The sequence below is a fragment of the Salmo salar genome, chromosome 09, assembly GCF_965601325.2.
Source record: "Salmo salar chromosome 09, fSalSal1, whole genome shotgun sequence".
NCBI classification, from domain to species: Eukaryota; Metazoa; Chordata; class Actinopteri; order Salmoniformes; family Salmonidae; genus Salmo; species Salmo salar.
Genome location: NC_138299.1, coordinates 22,835,071 through 22,847,365, shown reverse-complemented (window position 1 = coordinate 22,847,365; position 12,295 = coordinate 22,835,071).

Below are 12,295 nucleotides of genomic sequence, written 5' to 3'. Positions count from 1 at the left end.
AACCCCCACCTGTGGACGTCGGGCCCTCATACCACCCTCATGGAGTCTGTTTCTGACCGTTTGAGCAGACACATGCACATTTGTGGCCTGCTGGAGGTCATTTTGCAGGGCTCTGGCAGTGCTTCTCCTGCTCCTCCTTGCACAAAGGCGGAGGTAGCGGTCCTGCTGCTGGGTTGTTGCCCTCCTACGGCCTCCTCCACGTTTCCTGATGTACTGGCCTGTCTCCTGGTAGCGCCTCCATGCTCTGGACACTACGCTGACAGACACAGCAAACCTTCTTGCCACAGCTCGCATTGATGTGCCATCCTGGATGAGCTGCACTACCTGAGCCACTTGTGTGGGTTGTAGACTCCGTCTCATGCTACCACTAGAGTGAAAGCACCGCCAGCATTCAAAAGTGACCAAAACATCAGCCAGGAAGCATAGGAACTGAGAAGTGGTCTGTGGTCACCACCTGCAGAACCACTCCTTTATTGGGGGTGTCTTGCTAATTGCCTATAATTTCCACCTGTTGTCTATTCCATTTGCACAACAGCATGTGAAATTTATTGTCAATCAGTGTTGCTTCCTAAGTGGACAGTTTAATTTCACAGAAGTGTGATTGACTTGGAGTTACATTGTGTTGTTTAAGTGTTCCCTTTATTTTTTTGAGCAGTGTACATACAAAATTAATTGACCTATTAGGCCTGTTTATTAGTGATCTACAATAGCTTTTCCTGCATGCTGAGTGAATCTCCCACCAAACCTGGCCAGTAGCCCCTGAGATGGCTAGTCTACTTTAGTTTTCATACCCCAGTGAGAAAGGCTTGCGAGAGAGCTGAAGATCCATTACATTCCCGAGCCGTTTGACAAAATTGCTATTATTCACGTTGCTCAAGAGTAATAGTGTGAGGACATGGTTAGTATTTATTTGATCCCAACAGGAAAACGACAACCTTTTGTAAATGTCAAACCTTTGTTTACTTGCTGAAAGAACAGTTTGTTTGATTAGAACCTACATCATGTATAGTACATTATTAGGGATATACCCTATTTTATCTTATTATTACTCGATTACATTTTATAATAGCAGAAACACACAATGGGGGGGAATAACATTCATATTTTAACTTTGAGTAAGTAATTGCAGTGAAGTCTTGTTGCCTGAGGTCTCTTGGGGTGTTATTTGTTGTAGCCTTCTAAGTGAGTGTGTTTCTGATCTCATCCTCACCTCTCTCTGTCTGTTCTCTGTCTGTCCCCTGTCAATCACTCTACAGGACAACTCTCTGGTGGTGTGGAAGGAGGTGGACTTGAACTGCCTCTCAGATAAAGAGCATAAATATGTCACAAATGAGATCAGCATCCTCTCCATCCTACAGCACAACAACATCAACAGCCTACTTCAACCATTTCATGGACAAGGACACTCTACTCATTGAGCTTGAACAGTGAGATGGTGAGATATGGCATCATCTTAACACTTGAATGTGGTGTATTTGTATGAAATACACATGGGATATTAAGCTGTGTTATTAAGTGTCCTTATTAAACGTGATACTTTGTATGACGGGATAATGATATTGGCTCAATTGAAATATGATTGCCCCAATTTTAATGTTCTGGCAGTTACAATAGCAATAGAAAATGACCACTATCTTTTCAATTTCAGGAGGAAATCTTTTTGATAAAATCAACCAACGCTTCACTGAGGAGGTATGAAAGTGAAACACAACATGATGTAAGGGTGTATTGTACCTAGAGACACACAATGGCTCTGACTTTGTTCTAGATAAGAACAATTGTGAACATTCAACTATATCTTTTCCCCGCCAGTTTTTAATATCTAAAACATCTTAAATTCCTCTAGGTTGGTATATGGTACCTGTACCAAGTCACCTCTGCAGTGGCTCACATTCATAAGGCTGGTATCCTGCACAGGTAAATTCCAGGGTTGGGTCCAAACTTTCCTCAATGATTGTGCTATGAGCTGCTTTGATTATTTGTATTGCATGTAAGCTGTGTTGGTTATGAATACAAAAGTCCTCATTATTAGGTCTGGTCACATTTTTTTTTTTTGCTGACCTATTTTATTCTTCTCTTGAAGGGATATCAAGACACTGAATATCTTCCTAACTAAAACAAACCTTATAGAGTTGGGTGATAACATTTTAAGTATTAGCCTGGAAAGCTGTGCTTTTCTGGTGTTATGTTGACCAAGTAGATCTCAATGACGTAGTGCTGAATGAAGTTAACACACAGCCATTATAGTTACTGCAGAGCTATTAGAGCACATATGCTGATCACATTCAGTGAACAGATTTGGTGGACAGACTGGATACTCAAACCAAATCAAGTACAGAGCAATGTGGTTGTTCTGTCCCTTTGTGGGCGTAGTCTACATATCTCTCCCTGTGTGTACCTAAGCCTGCTGTATTTGTAGTCAGCTCCATCCATGGCTCTTCACTCTGCCACAGGGACATGACTTCTGTTTGGAGGCAGGCGTGAAAAGGGGTAGCAGCGAGTGTACAGCTAATTGTGACCACGAGCAGTGCTATTTGTGTCTGACGGCCCGTATGGATAGCTAGAGAGCCCAGTTAGCCAATGTGCGGGAGCACTGATTGGTCAGCCCAATTGAGGTAGTATGTACATGAATGTATAGTTAAAGTGACTATGCATATATGATAAACGGGGCCACACAATGCAAATAGTCTGAGTAGCCATTTGATTACCTGTTCAGGAGTCTTATGGCTTGGGGGTGAAAACTGTTGAGAAGTATTTTTGTCCTAGACTTGGCACTCCGGTACCGCTTGCCATGCGGTAGTAGCGAGAACAGTCTATGGCTGGGGTTTTAGACAATTTTTAGGGCCTTCCTCTGACACCGCCTGGTGTAGAGGTCCTGGATGGCAGGCAGCTTTGCCCCAGTGATGTACTGGGCTGTACACACTACCCTCTGTAGTGCCTTGCGGTCAGAGGCCGAGCAATTGCCGTACCAGGCAGTGATGAAACCAGTCAGGATGCTCTCGACGTTGCAGCTGTATAACCTTTTGAGGATCTTAGGACCCATGCCAAATCTTTTTATTCTCCTGTGGGGGAATATGCTTTGTCGTGCCCTCTTCACGACTGTCTTGGTGTGTTTGGACCATTCTAGTTTGTTGTTGATGTGGACACCAAGGAACTTGAAGCTCTCAACCTGCTCCACTACAGCCCCGTCGATGAGAATGGGGGCGTGCTCGGTGCTCCTTTTCCTGTAGTCCACAATCATCTCCTTAGTCTTGGTTACGTTGAGGGATAGGTTGTTATTCTGGCACCACCCGGCCAGGTCTCTGACCTCCTCCCTATAGGCTGTCTCGTCGGTGATCAGGCCTACCACTGTTGTGTCGTCTGCAAACTTAATGATGGTGTTGGAGTCGTGCCTGGCCATGCAGTCGTGGGTGAACAAGGAGTACAGGAGGGGACTGAGCACGCACCCCTGGGGCGCTCCAGTGTTGAGGATCAGCGTGGCAGATGTGTTGCTACCTACCCTACATGTACTTCACACAGTTCAGGAGACAACTTCAAATCAGACATCTGGGCGATGGCCTGTCTTAACTCTCACAGAACATTTGATGCTACGGTATGTGTCCTGCTTATCTTTTTAACCCATTTTGTAATTAATACACATTTGCCTGCTATTGTCATGTTTTCTACCTTTTAAAAACATGGCATTGACTGATTATGAATGTCCCCTTTCTATTGATGTCACTTTGATGCATTTCTGATTGTATGCTGCTGCTTGACTATGTAGAACCCACTGAACCTGTGTGTGAAGATGGTGCAGGGAAACTGGACCATGGAGGTCAACTCTGAAGTATATTCCTCTGCGCTGATCAAGCTGGTGTACGAGTGCTTAGATCAGGTGAGTGGCTGTAGCTACAGGTTTCTGGGGGAAGATGCTGCGGTCAGAACATGTACAGCATACTATCGTTTCAGTTTTTTTATGGTTGCCATCATTACAAAACGTACGTGTGTAGAGAATCAGTTGATGTAAGACATGACAACGGATTTGTTACATGTAGAAAGATGTGTGATGGATGCTAATGTAACAAATGTGATGTTTGATACATGTATTTGCAGGATCCAGAAAACGGACCCACAGCTGATGAGATTCTGGACCAGCCAATCCTCTCCTGCCGCAGGCAGTGAATCTGAAGTGGGGAGAAAATGTGATGGGATGTCTGAAAGAGAATAGAGAAGATGGTGTGATTGCTTAGATATAGGTATAGTAAGAGACATCATCAAAACAGCTGTTTTAATGGACTAAATTACATTTAGTTTTGTTTCAGGGAGCTTGAGGATAGAGTTGCCTTGCTGAACTCAGTAATGCGAGTATGTTCAACACATTCACCTAATCATGCAAATGCAGTATTTGTAAAATTATATATATTTAAGTTAATTTGTGACTTGTCCAAACAGTAGGTTGAGCAACACAATTGAGAGCCCTGTTGCTGTAGTGACAACACGCTCTAGGGAGGTGTATTTCTGGGGAGGAGAATTTCACACCCCAGAAACTGGATGCCTTTAAAGGTGAAAGCAGTGGCCAGCATGTGTGTGCAGGGGAGACCCACTTTGCTGTGGTTACCGTGGAGAAAGAGCTGCACACTTGGGCTGTGAGTACCATGTTCCTATAAGTCCAAGGCAGAAAAAACATTTCAAGCACTTTAAAGTTGTTTTTGTTGATTAAACATGTGCCCTTTTGATGTCGTGGTTTCATTTTATAGTGTCCAAGATGCTGGGCCATGGGGCCCAGGCCTCGTATCGGCAGCCACGCAAGGTTGAGAGGCTGCAGGGAAAGGCCATCCGTCAGGTCGCTTGTGGAGCTGATTTCACTGCCTGTGTCACTGGTGAGTGGTCTGCCTGTGTCACTGGTGAGGGGTCTGCCTGTGTCACTGGTGAGTGGTCTGCCTGTGTCACTGGTGAGTGGTCTGCCTGTGTCACTGGTGAGTGGTCTGCCTGTGTCACTGGTGAGTGGTCTGCCTGTGTCACTGGTGAGGGGTCTGCCTGTGTCACTGGTGAGTGGTCTGCCTGTGTCACTGGTGAGTGGTCTGCCTGTGTCACTGGTGAGTGGTCTGCCTGTGTCACTGGTGAGTGGTCTGCCTGTGTCACTGGTGAGGGGTCTGCCTGTGTCACTGGTGAGGGGTCTGCCTGTGTCACTGGTGAGTGGTCTGCCTGTGTCACTGGTGAGGGGTCTTCCTGTGTCACTGGTGAGGGGTCTGCCTGTGTCACTGGTGAGGGGTCTGCCTGTGTCACTGGTGAGGGGTCTGCCTGTGTCACTGGTGAGGGGTCTGCCTGTGTCACTGGTGAGTGGTCTGCCTGTGTCACTGGTGAGGGGTCTGCCTGTGTCACTGGTGAGGGGTCTGCCTGTGTCACTGGTGAGGGGTCTGCCTGTGTCACTGGTGAGGGGTCTGCCTGTGTCACTGGTGAGGGGTCTGCCTGTGTCACTGGTGAGGGGTCTGCCTGTGTCACTGGTGAGGGGTCTGCCTGTGTCACTGGTGAGGGGTCTGCCTGTGTCACTGGTGAGTGGTCTGCCTGTGTCACTGGTGAGTGGTCTGCCTGTGTCACTGGTGAGGGGTCTGCCTGTGTCACTGGTGAGGGGTCTGCCTGTGTGGAGCACTAATCCAGTAGAATAGGATGTTTACAGTGGGAGGGCTCTGTTTCTGGTTTTTTTACAACACAGATACAATTCAAACAGATTTGGTCTAGTTTGACAAAATGCTGTTGATGTGTTTCGTTTCAGATGAGGACCAAATGTACATGTTTGGTTCTGACTACTACAGCGGTATTGGAGTGGCGAACGAGCAGGGCTTGTAGGTGCTAGAGCCTGTGCTGTTGGAATTCTTTGAGGAGTGGCCTGTCAGGCAGGTGTCCTGTGCAGACAACCATGTGGTGGTGCTGACCCACAGGGGAGACATCTAGTCCTGGGCCTGTGGAGAGCATGGTATGTACCAGAACAGCGTATACTGAGCTACACAGCAGTACTGTATGTCTACCACCATGTCTCAAGCTCCATATCCATTGTCCTACCTTATCTTGCCAGTAGATGGAGCTATGATGATGAAGGACATAATTCATTTATGAAGTTGGCCTTTTCCTCAGTCTTGGCCTGGACTGTGAGGATGACTTTAACTCCCTCATGCAAGTAAGATCCTGCCCTCTAGTTTCCAGCAGAGCACTTGAACATATCATTTAATTCTGCTCATGGGGAATGGGGCAATGACGTCTCAATTTTATCATCCAGACAAATGAATGAAAATGTGTTTGAATCCACCATTTAAATCGATAGGAAGCATAATGTTGTATCGTCTGGCGTTCACAGGTGGACATACCCAAAGGAGCCATTATCTCCTCTGTGGCCTTGACAGAACCTTCTGACAGTCTGGCAAAGTCCTGGCCTGTGGGAACAACAATCTGAACCTTGGAGTCTCTGGCCTCAAACCTTCCTGGAGAAGTACAGCATCACATTCAACATACTAGGATCCACTCACAGGCTCTTCTCATTGCTTTAAAATAAGGAATAATGCAATTAATGGTGGAGAATTTAAGTTTTCTTCCTTCAATATCAGGCCTTCCAGAGGATACCATACACCACTACTCTCACTTTGGTCAAGCAGCTGGCCAGGTATAAGATCCAAGTAATTTCCGCTGGGAAGACCCAGCTGCCATCAACGGTACAGCTACCAGACTCTCCTCTTTTTTTTCTGATTCCCAATTGAAAGTATATAGAATTTTATATAAAGACATGGTTCTGACTGAACTCTGACCTTGCAGGCTGATGACCTTTGGTTGCAAAAATTATGGTCAGCTTGGTGTGGACTTCAAGAAGGACCAGGGCATCCAGCTCTTGTTGGGGTCTTTTGGGGGGGGGGAGGTGGTCAGCAAAGTGTCCTGCGGAGATGGCTTCACCATCGCAGCCACGGAGGGTCAGAAAAACAACTAAGCTTCAACATTCTCTGTTGCAGCATGTTGTTGAATATGCTGTTTAATGTGTATATGCAGCTTAAAGTTGTGGTGCTTTTTTTTTTTCTTCGCTTTATTCTGTTAGCAGGGAGTTTTCTGCTCTGACCTACAAAAGTAGGACTCAATCTAATGGAGAATACCGGTAGATTCCGTGTTTAGGTTCTGGAAGGATACAGGCAAATCTCTCCTCCTTTCAAACAATCAGATCTTTGCCTGGGGAAAAGCAGGAAACAGATGCCTGTGAATGCTTTACCACAACCCATTTTAGGCTCCCTCCACCATGTGCCAGACCTCTCCTGTCGCGGCTGGCACACCATTCTCATCATGGGTTAGCCACTAACTTCTGTTCTAACACCAGCTAATAATTTATTGAAAAATACAGTTGAGATTATGTTCCCTGTTTACAGAAAAGGTTCTCAACTCTAAAACTATCTGCTCAAACAGCTGTGGACTTTTAATTGGCAGTGGTAAGTAAGATGGCCATGGTCTCGCTGGTTACTTTATCATTACATTCACAATCTGAACAGGTCAATAGTTTTATACCAGTGTGGTACTGTACTGACCACATGGTGTGTCCTGGTGTTTGTCGGTTCACACTAAGGCCTGGGCCAGGCCTCTACCTCCACTGTGGATCTGGAGAGTGAGCCAGGCTCAGACAGGGCTACATGAAGGGCGATTGGGGGGCACTAAGGAGGATGACACAGACCAGCGACACATCAAGACAGCCTGTCACATCCTGACCCTAGTAAGATGTCATTTTCTATAGTAGAGTAGGTCAGGGCGTGACAGGGTGTTTTTGGTTTTTCTATGTTTTCTATTTCTATGTTTAAGTTCTAGTTTTTCTATTTCTATGTTGGGGTTGTTTGGGTTGATCTCCAATTGGAGGCAGCTGATCCTCGTTGCCTCTGATTGGAGATCATATTTAAGTAAGGGTTTTTCTATTTCTATGTTGGGGTTGTTTGGGTTGATCTCCAATTGGAGGCAGCTGATCCTCGTTGCCTCTGATTGGAGATCATATTTAAGTAGGGGTTTTTCTTCCTGGGTTTTTGTGGGTAGTTGTTTTCTGTTTTGTCAAGTGTACCTGACGGAACTGTTGGCTGTTGTTTTGTTTAAGTGTCTTCATTAAAGTTAAGAAATGAGCACTCTACCCGCTGCGCCTTGGTCCCCTTCATACGACCCTCATGACACAGCCATGACGTCTCTGACGAACCAGACTGGCGACAGCTCTTGCCCCATCTGGCTGCGCCAGTTTTGTACTCAAAACAACAAGCATAATAAAAGCCTGAACAGAGAGGGTTATGGCCACTGAATGTTGGTGTCCCTCCCTGTCCATCCTCCCTAACAGGAGCTACAGGATGCAGAGTTCATCCCAATGCCAGAGGATTCCAGAGGCTGCATACCTGGCCCACTGGCTCCTTTCTCAGAGAGCGTCACACTGCTCTATGATGAGCTGCAGGAGGTGAAGGCTGCAACCGCTGCTGCCGCCACTGAGAAAGGCCTCTCGGTTATGACAAACGCACCTGACTTCATCCCCATGCTAATGTCTCAACCTAACCAAGTGTTGTTTCTTTAGACCGCTCGGATGGGCTGTGATGGGGTCAACGGGTTGGAGGAGGCAGGAGCCTGTAAAAGGGGAGGCACCAACTTGCTACAGAGCAAGCAATGAGGTAGCAGAGGTATGTGCAAGATAACCCCTTACACACATTGTTACAGCACAAGGCTAGTTGAGACAGTATTCTGGTGCAGTTGCTTGTGTTTGCTCTGTGTTTCTCTGTAGTTGTTGCCATTTTATTTTACAGTTGCGAGAGACCAAGAGGCAGCGATCCAGTTGTTACAGAAGCAGGTAAGCATCACTCACTATAGACTAGTGGTACCCGGGTCAGCTGTTTGTTCACCTGCCCCTGCTCACAATTGCAAATAATTTTTTAGATATGATTAAGTGAAAATCTGAGGCCCCACACTTGACCCTAACCCACAAATATAGAAAATGCGCTGTAGGCTACAGTCAAAGGTAGGTTTTTTGACAGGGGGTGGAGGATTGTTTTTTGCATAATTTGTTTCTTATAATTTCCGACATCTTAGTAGGCTATTTGTTAGTGAACTTGTTTATAATTAGATGCATGCAGCTTCTCTTCTGTTATTATGTTGCCCTAGAAGACTAAATAAACACTTGCTCACTAGAATAATGTCATAAATGATAGAAGGAATGCTTCAATTTAGTTGACATCGGTAAAGTTTTCTGTCATCTCTGCTTCTTTTGCAGAGCAAACCAAACATGTTTCTGATAAGATTTCAGTTTGGCTTGGATGCGTATTTTTAATCAGGTATCTAACTGCACATTCACATTTCTTCAAGATGATGAAATAAATGAATCGTATTTCTTCACTCCTGTTGTCGAGTCAAAATGTACATTCGTGTCAATTTGCTGCAAGAAATTTAACCCATCTGAACAGTAGGCTACAGTTCCCTTGATGTGCCATAGGCCTATTTGAAGTCCCGTCTTGTGACTGTTAAAAATGTGTGTAGCGCCTCACAATCACATAACATAGGCACTGCTATCATTGTCTTTAAAAACAAAAAATGTATTTAACCAGGTAGGCTAGTTGACAACAAGTTCTAATTTCCAACTGCGGCATGGCCAAGATAAAGCAAAGCAGTGCGACACAAACAACACAGTTACACATGGAATAAACAAGCGTACAGTCAACAACACAATTGAAGAAAAAAAAGTATTTTACCACTTCACCAAATCTTTCTCAAACATAACTTTTCTGGCCCCTCCCTTCTATTTATTTTCAACACTCCATTTCACAGCTTATCTCTTATTGAATTCAACTCTGACATTGGCCTTTTTCTCTCAGTGGATAGACATTAACTTTTTCTGCCCATTCCCAAAAGCTTTTGGCGATCGGTGTGCAGGCTATTTGGCGCACGTCAAGTTCGACCCTAAAGTTTAGGTTTACGCACTAATGCCAGATAGAATGAAAGAACCTCCATGTAGCCAATAGGCCTAGGTCACAGGAGGTTGGTGGCACCTTAATTGGGGAGAACGGGCTCTTGGTAATGGCTGGAGCGGAATAGGGAGAACGGGCTCTTGGTAATGGCTGGAGCGGAATTGGGAGAACGGGCTCTTGGTAATGGCTGGAGCGGAATAGGTAGAACGGGCTCTTGGTAATGGCTGGAGCGGAATAGGTAGAACGGGCTCTTGGTAATGGCTGGAGCGGAATAGGGAGAACAGGCTCTTGGTAATGGCTGGAGCGGAATAGGTAGAACGGGCTCTTGGTAATGGCTGGAGCGGAACAGGGAGAACGGGCTCTTGGTAATGGCTGGAGCGGAATAGGGAGAACGGGCTCTTGGTAATGGCTGGAGCAGAATTGCTGGAATGGTATCAAACACGTGGTTTACATGTGTTTGATGCCAATGGTATTGTATGCCATTCCATTGACTCCATTCCAGCCATTATTATGAGCCGTCCTCCCCTCAGCAGCCTCCACTGGCTTAGATATAAATGTAACATTCATTGATTTTGTTTCTGTATTTTCTCTTTATTCAACCCAGCACCTGTAGTGATCCCTGTAGGCAAAGTTGTGTAGTAACACTGAGTTGAGACCCTATTCTAGACCGATCAACTCCATTGCTATGCAGACAAGTGTTATCAAGAGTTGTTCTCTTTCATAACAGTTCAGTGACCAGCTCAAAGAGAACGAGACTCTGGACAGCAATCGACCATCTGACCCTGCGTGAAGCAGGAACTGAAAAGAACAGCAACCACCAATCCGATCACAGGCCTGTGGAAAGACAGGGAGGAGCCTCCAACCATGATCGGGAGAGATCTGCTAGGACAAATCCGTGAGGAAAAACTGTCCTATCCTATATGCAATGAGTGGCGGTGACCCTGTGAAAAAATAGTATTATATTTGAGATTCTCCAAAGTAGCCACCCTTTGCCTTAATGACAGCTGTGCACACTTTATACACCTGTCAGCACTGGGTGTAGCTGAAATAGCCAAAGCCACTAATTTGAAGGGGTGTACACATACACTATATATACACAAAAGTATGTTCCAATGTGAATTTCAAGTACTTATTTTTTGCTAACTTCATTTCAAAAGCCCTGAGCCCTGTTCTTCATATGTGATGCTGTTAAAAAAAAGCCTAAATACTATTTCAAATAGCCAAAGGTATACCAAATATTGTCTCTCTTACATCTAATTTACCAAAGAAGTATTTAGTGTTAACATGTAAGTATTTACAATCTTGTGTATTTCATATGATGATCAGCTTGCTGTTCTGTATCTGAAAAAAATGGTGTATAAGGTTCACTTTTACAGAACTCAAACTACTGATTTCAATATAGACAATCACTTATTTTTATTGCCTTAAGATGATAACCTTGAATTTGTTTTAACTAGTATTTAAGTAGAGGAAATTGTCATTTTATGGTTAATCTTCCTTCTGTAAAATGTAATGTCATGAGTACAGTTCTCTTCCTAGAATATAGAGAAGTGTAATATTCACATTGTGTATTTGTTTACTCTGGGTGGTGTACAGTATGTGTTTTAAGTGTCCTTTACCAACGGCTTATAAGCTTGCAACTCTTGGTTGGTGTGCAGTTAATTGATACAGTACACAACACTGGAATTTCCTTTATCAGTGCAAGAGAAACGTCCTTAGTGCTTTTGCATACTCTTAAACCAAAAATTGTGTTGTGATGACTTGTGCACAAATAAAAAGAATAGGCTATGCTTTTTATACAGTTTGTTTAATGTTGAAATATTACACCTATACTGTTCATTTTTGCAATCAATTTTTTTTCCAGTGGCTTACCTTATGCAACATAACATGTAGTGGGTGTACTGTTAGTGGTCTTACGTTCCACTATTCATAGAGGCACCTTTGTTTTATGCTTAAGATGAATTCTGAAATGAACCGAACACTATAGACAAAGCAAAATATGTTTGTTTTTTTTGTGCTTCAAAATCCACCAATTGTTATCGTTGGTTTTCATTTTCTTTTAACACTTTTGCAGACTGTCAAATCTTGTTTGGCAGTATCTGATACTGTATTTCTACAGTATTTACAATTTAGGCATGACATCTAAATAGTTTAGTTCCCCCCCCCCACTTCAAAGGCAGTGTGAAAAATGTGTAAAAACTATACTCAAACATGTTATTTTATACTAAATACTCATATTAAACCACAACACCATACCTGTACATTTTGCTCTATAAAAATGTAAGTTAATGCAGAGGCTTTAAGGTAACAAATTCCATATAAATTGCATCAGGGCTTAAGTTTTAACATCTGAAACCCTACCTCTTCAA